At 37.9% G+C, this 8,240-nt stretch overlaps 1 pseudogene; it reads right to left on the bottom strand.

Moving 5' to 3' along the window:
• Window positions 1–6,227: 6,227 nt before the first annotated feature.
• Window positions 6,228–6,809, bottom strand: LOC103222585 (large ribosomal subunit protein eL18 pseudogene; annotated as a pseudogene).
• Window positions 6,810–8,240: the final 1,431 nt, after the last annotated feature.

Here is an 8,240-nt window from a genome sequence, read left to right as displayed (position 1 = left end):
TAAATATCAGGAATGTATCTTCCTCAAATCTCTGGAGGCTGGAAGCCCAAGATCCAAAGATTGGGTGCTGCTGGGTTTGATTTCCTCTGAGGTTTCTCTTCCCAGCTTGCGATGGCTGCCTTGCTGCCATGTCATCACATGATGTTTCCTTTGTGCACACGTGCACTTGTTGTCTCTTTTGTGTGTCTAAACTTCTTTTTATAATCACACCAGATTGAAATAGGGCGCACTCTAATCCCCACATACATGACAACATGGATGAATTTCAGAAAACACTATGCTAACTAAAAGAAAGGCATATTGTATGCTCCATTTTAATGACATAAGAGCACATGAAACTAATCTTTGATGTTAGAAGTTAAAATGTGGTTGCTTCTGCAGTTTTGAAAACTGACTGGAAACAGATAGCCAGAGAACTTTCTATATCTCTTTGGGTTGAGGTTACATAGATGTATAAATTTTTCAAAACTTATTAAAATGAAAAATTAGGCTGGATAATGTGGCTCATGTCTGTCATCCCAGCCCTGTGGGAGGTAGAGGCAGGATGTCGGCTTGAGCCCAGGAGTTTGAGACCAGCCTGAGCAACATGGTGAAACTCCGCCTCTAGAAAAAATACAAAAATTAGCCAGGCCTGGTGCGGTGTGCCTATGGTCTCATCTACTTATGAAGCTGAGGTGGGAAGATCACTTGGGCTCAGGATGGGAAGCCTATAGTTAGCTGAGATCATGCCGCTGCACTCTAGCCTGGGTAACACAGTAAGATCCTGTCTCAAAGAAAAAACAAAAAGAAAAGATAAATTAGGATTTTGTTGTTTCATTGTATATAAATTATACTCAATATAATTTTTGACTACAAGTCAAAAAGGCATATTTTTAAATCAAATATTCCAATGATAATAGAAGTTAATACATTTAAAAGGTTTAGACTCAAATATCTTAAAAATAAAGAACGATTAGATAGTTTTAGAAAACCAAGTATTTACATAATGGATATACATTTAAAAGAAATTGACTCAGACTTGTCAAGTGAAAAAGCCAAACACTTAGCTAATGAAAACAAGAGAAAATGATGAAATTTAGAAAGTTTATTGTTGTTATTTCTTGTTATGTCATGCATTTTTTGTTTTGTTTTGTTTTTGTTTTTTGTTCGTTTGTTTGTTTTTGAGACAGAGTCTTGCTCTGTCATCCAGGCTGGAGTGCAATAGAGCGATCCCGGCTCACTGCAACCTCCACCTCCTGGGTTCAGGCGATTCTCCTGCCTCAGCCTCCTGAGTAGTTGGGATTACAGGTACATGCCACCACACCTGGCTAATTTTTTTGTATTTTTAGTAGAGGCAGGGTTTCACTGTGTTAGTCAGGATGGTCTCTATCTCCTGACTTCATGATCTGCCGGCCTCGGCCTCCTGAAGTGCTAGGATTATAGGCGTGAGCCATCGCACCCAGCCATATGCATTTTTTATATTTAAAAAAAAAAAAAACTACAGTGGAGACTTAAAAAGTTTTTTAAAAGCAGAAGTTAGTGAATTGATATAAGATAAAAAACACTAGAAGAAATAATTGTAAGTGATAGATTAAATATGAAAGCCAGAAAGTAGAAATGTTCAATAATAAAAGAGATTAATTTGTCTTTTGAGAGATAATTTCATACAAAACAAGACAAATATATTTGAAAATAAATGAAATAGGGAAGTTTTTAGGAATATATGAGTTATTAAGTTTGATTCTAAAAGTTATAAAACCTTAAATAGATGAATTATCATTAAAGACAAATAGAGAATGTTGATGAAGAATGTTCTTCTTCAAAATGTCACACCCACATGATTTCTGAAGTGAACTATTTCAAATTAATTGAAAAAATAATTCTGATGCAATTTACTGCAGAAAGAAATTGAAAGCTCCTAAATTCCCCTTACAAAGTCAACATGATTATAAGAAAGCTGTTTCAGAAACAAACCATATGTACAGCTCCTCAGTTTCTGAACTGCACTGCTTTGAGAATATTTTCAATATCCTTTGTTGGCCTGGAATACAGGTTGAAGTTCTGGGTCTTCTGGATAGCAAGCCCCACAATCTGAATTTATTTATGTGATTGACTCCTTAAGTTCTTCTAAGTGAAACATCATTATTTGGGAGACCTAGGTTCCCATGGGATGAACCTTGGTCAATGGAAAATGAGGGGGGTTTAACAAAAATAGATCCTCCCTCCATTTTACCTCTCTGGAGTGTTCAGAAATGAAATTTCTTTTGCATGGTGCCATGGGCTGATTGTTTCTCCTTAAGTATGTCGAAGTCTCAACCTCCAGTATCTCAGAATGTAACTATTTGGAGATAGAGTCTTTAAAGAGGTCATTGAATTACAATGAGGTTGTTAGGATGGGTCATAATCCAACCTGATTGATACCCTCGCAAAAAGTGAAAATTATAACACACAAAGAGACACTAAGGATACAGACATACAGAGGAAAGACCATGTGAAGACAAAGCAAGAAAGTGGACATCTGTATACCAAGGAGACAGGCCTCTTAATAAACCAAACCTGCTAGTACCTAGATCATGGACTTCTCCCCTCCAGAACTGTGAGAAAATACTTGTGAGTTGTGTAAGCCACTGGATCCTTGGTATTTTGGTATAACAACTATGGCAAAGTGGTATACATGGCCGGAGAACATACTTCCTGAACTACCTGCCGTGTCTCTGCCTGGCTTGTCATCAAGTAACGACCAACAGTGGCCCATCATCATGGCACTTCCAATTTTCCTTGCCTTGTTTATCTTTGTTTCCTCACTTTTACTGAACTTGAACATCCCAATTAATGTGTCAACACTTTAATATTTTCTTCAGAGTCTGCTTTCTAGAGAGTAGGGGCTAATACAGCAACCTGGCAAAGATGCATTTTAAAAGCAACACCACCACTAAGACCAAGATTAGTTCTGAAAAGTGATGTGAAATATCTACTATAAATACCAATAAATAGAATCTTGGAATATTAAAATAATATACAGCAAACCAAATATAATATATTAAGACATTTATTTATATTAACTTATTAAATATTTATATAGAAATCACAAATAATGTTTGATTCCAGATCAAAGCTGAAATATATCATAAATACATACAAACATGCACATGTGTTGGCAAAGCCTTTATCTTTTTAAATAGTGAAGTACCTGATACATTTCTATCATCATCAACAAGGAAAAGAAGGAGAAGGAAGAGGAGGAGAAAAAAACAACATTTTATTAAATTGATATCATTTACATTACTCAAAAGATCTTCACCAATTAATTCAAAACATCAGCCCCAAAAAACATTATAAATATTAGAAAGCGAAAGGCAAAGTTATCACTCTTTCCTAAAGATTTTTTTTTTCATTTTTTTTCATTGGGAAGACCCAATACAGTTAACTGAAAAAATATTAAATATAAGATATTTTGTTAATTTTGCAGGTAGCAATAAGAAGACAGAGACATTTTTACAAAAATATAACAATAATTTAGAAAATATTATGGGAAGAAAGAAGCACAGAATCAAAGGAGTATCCAACAGAGCATAAAATAAAGCATAGAAACACCATTCCTTATTTCTCTGTATTGACCCCATACTTCTGATAGGAGATTGTTGTTGTTGTTTTTCTCACACCAACCAATTCTCTGATACCAGCTGGGTGTACTACAATTCAATTATGACACTAGCCTGAAGTTAGTGCAGTCCTCACAGGTTAAGGGTTCAGTCTCACAACTCGACACCGTAAGGCAATGTGAATTGCAAGTAGTGAGCCCCTACTTAACTATGTACACTGCTAATGTGGTTATAAATCATGGGTTCTCACAATCCCCTCCTCAGGTTCAAATTTGCAATGGCAGTTCACAGAACTCAGGAAACTGTGCTTACTTACCTTTACTGGTTTATCATGAAGGGGATGGTCAAAGGTGTAGATGACCGGCCAGATAAAGAGGTACAAAGCTGAGATCCGGAAGCATAGGAGCTGTGTTTGCAGGGAGCTGAGATGTACCACCCTCCCAGCAGGTGGATGTGATCATCTACCTAGAAGTTGTCTGAACACTTTTAGGAAATTTTTTAATGGAGACATTATCACATAGAAATGATTATTAACTCGATCATCAGGCCCTGTCCATTTCCTGGAGGAAGTGGGTAGGGGGAACTGCAAGTTCTAAACTTCTAATCATGCCTTGGTCTTTCTGGTGACCAGTCCCCATCCTGAAGCTATCCAGGAGATCATTATAAGTCACTTATTAAACAAAAGAGGCTCTCATCACCCAGGAAATTCCAAGAGATTTAGGATCTCTGTGTCACAAACCAGGGTCAAAGATCAAATATTAGAACAAATGATGTTCCTAACATCCCTGACGCTCAGAAAATTACAAGTGATTTAGCAACTCTGTTTCAGAAACAGGGGTGTAGAGAACAAATATATATATTTCTTATTGTGTCACAAACACTTGAAAATAAACTTTATAAGTGTATTGTACTTACATTATGAAAATATCAAAATTCTACCAAGGAACATGTAAGAAGATTTAAGCAATTATAAAGATATGCCATGTTAATGGACATGTTACAGTTTTAAATGTATCATTCTAAACAATTACAAAACTAACCAAACAATACAGAATCTAGAAAATGAGCAGCTCATTAATGCTTAAAAGTAGATTTCCAAGAAAACAGCATGATACTTAATATACACTACTGATCATTATAATCAATGAGGAAAATGCAAATTATTAAGTAAATTATACTGGGAAAACTGGGTATCTACTAAAATAAAATAGTACCTTCACCATTCTCCTTACAATAAAATAAATTTCAAATGAATCAAATATCTATTTGCACAGGTGCATTTTTATGATTGCCAAAAGTGAATGAAATTATAATCTTATAGAGAAAAAGATTTTGAGGCATAAAACACAATTCCAAATTATAAAAAAGATACACTTTACTACATAAAAATTGCAACTTTATTTTTAGCAAAATATAGTTAAACATTTCAAGGGGTTAATTTATAGAACAGGGAAATATTTGCCACACATAGGACCTTAAAGGATTGATTTTCCTATATACTGTACATAGATGAATTTTGACACGATGTAAACAGAAAGTGAACAAATGATACTGAAGTCAGTTTTGTGAAGAATTAATTTTTTTGACCTGTCTTACGGTGCTGAGTGAAGAATTAAGTGTCAAAGAAACATGTAGGAAGTTGTTCATTCTCAGTCACTGCTTAGGGGGCAGTTCTGTTGAATTGCCATTGCAACAAGCTCAGCAGATGAGTAGTGGCTTGGAGAGAAATGGCAGGAGAGAAAGGGAGCAACAGGAAGTATCCTCTTTCCCACTCTTTGGCATGACATTGATGCTCTACATGTATCCGTGTGGATCAACTGGACACTACAGAATATGACTAGGCTTGCAGTACAGTATTTGCTAGTATTTAAAGAAAAATGGCTCCCTGCCAATTAAGTGTATTTTGGTAGGAACAGTTTCAAAAATGCACCTAAGTTGGCAAGAGCTGAAAGAAGTCAAGCTGATCCTTGATAACACATAAAATACGCATCAGTGAACTAGGCAGTAGGAATAGCCCACAGCACCTGCCCACCCCCATTGCCAAAGCTGAAAACAAAAAAAAAAAAAAACAACCCTTACCATGTGCCCAAGATGCCTGCCACATAGAAGTGTCAGTGTTAGCCAGAATGTAGCAGCAACTGAAAGAGAATTGCAATTGCTTCCCAGTCAAGAATAAAGCATATGCATCACTTTCCCTAGTTTTGGCAATATTAGAAACAGATGAAAGAGGAGATTAAGAAAAGAAGGAGCAGTCTTCAGACCATAGCTTCTCCCCTAGTACAGATCCCCAGTCAAAGGCTAATTCTGAAGCAAGGTTAGGGAAGAGATAGATGGGTTTAGAGTTGATTTTGTACTTCTCTGATGATCAAAAGTGACTTAAAATCTACTGAATTTGTTCAATCTGTCATTAAGGGAAGGAAATAGAGGTGTCATATTTTCTCTTCCTGGAGTTACTCTTCTTTTAGAGACTCCTACCCTCTCATTCCATCTTCACATAATATAATTTTGGAGTTAGGTTTTGAATTGCTGAATTCACTTGATTTGGTGGTTCTATGAATGAAATGTGTGTGTGTGTGTGTGTGTGTGTGTGTTTGTTTTGTTTTGTTTTTTGTTTTTTTTTCAGCATTCAAAATCTTTTTAATAAGAGGGTAGGATCCAAGGTTAGTTTTTGTAGCCTCGACCGGCCCGTCGGCCTCTGGCACGCTCTAACTTCCGGCTCTTGGAGCGGACGTAGGGTTTGGTGTGGCTGCGTGGGGTTCCTGGGGCGTTGCCAAAATGCCGGTACACCTCTTGGCCCTTGCGAGGACCGGAGAGCAGGACAGTGCCGCACTCCTTGGGGGAGTCCAGGGCCAGCTGGTTGAAAGTGAGGGTCTTGCCCCCTGCCCTGAGGATGCGGCTGCTGGCCCGGCTGGTTACGCCCAGTGCACATACCTTCAGTTTGGGCACCTCCTGAACCTGCACGTCGTCCGTTATGGTCCCCACAACCACGGCCGTTTTGTTTTCCCGGCCAGGAAGCTTCATCTTCCGGATCATCCGGGAAAGGGACAGAGGCGGCCGGTTGGTGCGACTCATAAACAACCTCTTCAGCACAACCTGGTTGAATGTGGAATTGGTTCTTCTGGCCAGAAACCTATACAACTTGACCAACAGCCTCAGGTAGATATCCTGGCGCTTGGGCTCCTTGCGCGGAACCTTTCCGTCCTTGTTGTGGAGGATGTCAACTCCCATGATGGCGCCTCCTGCTCGGCCAGGTCCGGAAAGATGAAATGTGTTCTATATTTCATGTGTTAAAATTCTAATTCACAATGCGACAATGTTTAGAGATGGGGTCTAATAAGGTCATGAGAGTGGAGACCTCATGATAGCATTAGTGCCCTTATAAGTAAAGAAAGGGTGCTCCTTTCTTTACTTATAAAGAAAGGAGCCTCTCCCCTTCCCATACCCCTCTCTCTCTCCCTCCCTCTCCCCGTCTCCCTCTATCCCACCAGAGGACTTATCAAGAAGATGGCCGTCTGCAAACCACGAAGCAGGGATTCACCAGAACCCTACTATACTGGCACTCTGACTTTGGACTTCCCAGCCTTCAGAACTGTGAGAAATACATTTTTGTTTTTAAGCCACCTGGTCTATAGTATTTTGTTTTAGCAGCTATGTTGACTAAGAAAGTTGTCATGTGTTCTCAAGTAGGCCAATCAGACTTTCTTGAGAGTTATGTGCAGACAATACAAACAACTAACAGCAGCAGGCTACAGAGATTTCCCTGAGCTCCTCCTATGGAGATCGCTGTTAAGTCTGATACTCATTTTTTAGTTGCTTCCAATTTTGAAGAAGTCTAAATCATTAAGACATCAGTTCTAGAAATTATTTTGCTGGGCATATGCTCTCTCAGAGAAATTGGGATTAGAAAAGGGTTATTAGACTAAGATTTGGTGAAAGGCAGTGTGATTTACATTCCAATTAATAAAATAGAAGCCATGGGCAGTTAGGGAGAAACTCATCAAGATCCCACATCACCTCGCAATGCGCCCACAGATGGTGAAACTCAGGCTGTTGGGGACATTTTGCTATGTCTTTCTTTAATAACAGATAAATAATGAGGAGATTATGGGAAAGTTTTCTTGATAATAATAAAATATTAATCGAGAATAATAAGCTACATATAAGTTATCAGGTGATTATAACAGCCATTATTACTACTTTTTTTTTCCTTTTTTGTCTTATTTGAAAAGCAATTGTATAAAATCTTACTGTATATGGTACTTCGGGGCCTGTAACATGTAGAAACCTAATATGCATGTAATAAATATGTGCTAGTGCAGCCAAAGCAGTGGCTGGGAGCTAAGCTGTAATGGGCTAAGGAAATGATTACAGATGAAAAAGTAGTAATTATAATGATGTATTGGTGAGTTTTTAACATTAGTAAATATAATGTGTATAAGAAAAATACCAAAAAATGATAATAATTTAAAAAGAAACCAAAAAACTTAATCTCTGAGACTTGCAGACCCTAAGGACATAAGGCAACAAACACTCATTATAATGCCTATTGCATCCTTCTAGCCTGGAGAAGCTGTGACTCTGTGGTAGCCATTATTCAAACTCAACCTTGCCGGGAGTGCAGACAGAGGCAGGGTATGGAGGGGAAGTAAAATCAGAAGA

The sequence above is a fragment of the Chlorocebus sabaeus genome, chromosome 18, assembly GCF_047675955.1.
Source record: "Chlorocebus sabaeus isolate Y175 chromosome 18, mChlSab1.0.hap1, whole genome shotgun sequence".
Classification (NCBI taxonomy): domain Eukaryota; kingdom Metazoa; phylum Chordata; class Mammalia; order Primates; family Cercopithecidae; genus Chlorocebus; species Chlorocebus sabaeus.
The sequence above is the reverse complement of the archived record's forward strand: the minus strand, read 5'-3'. Positions and strand labels throughout refer to the sequence as shown.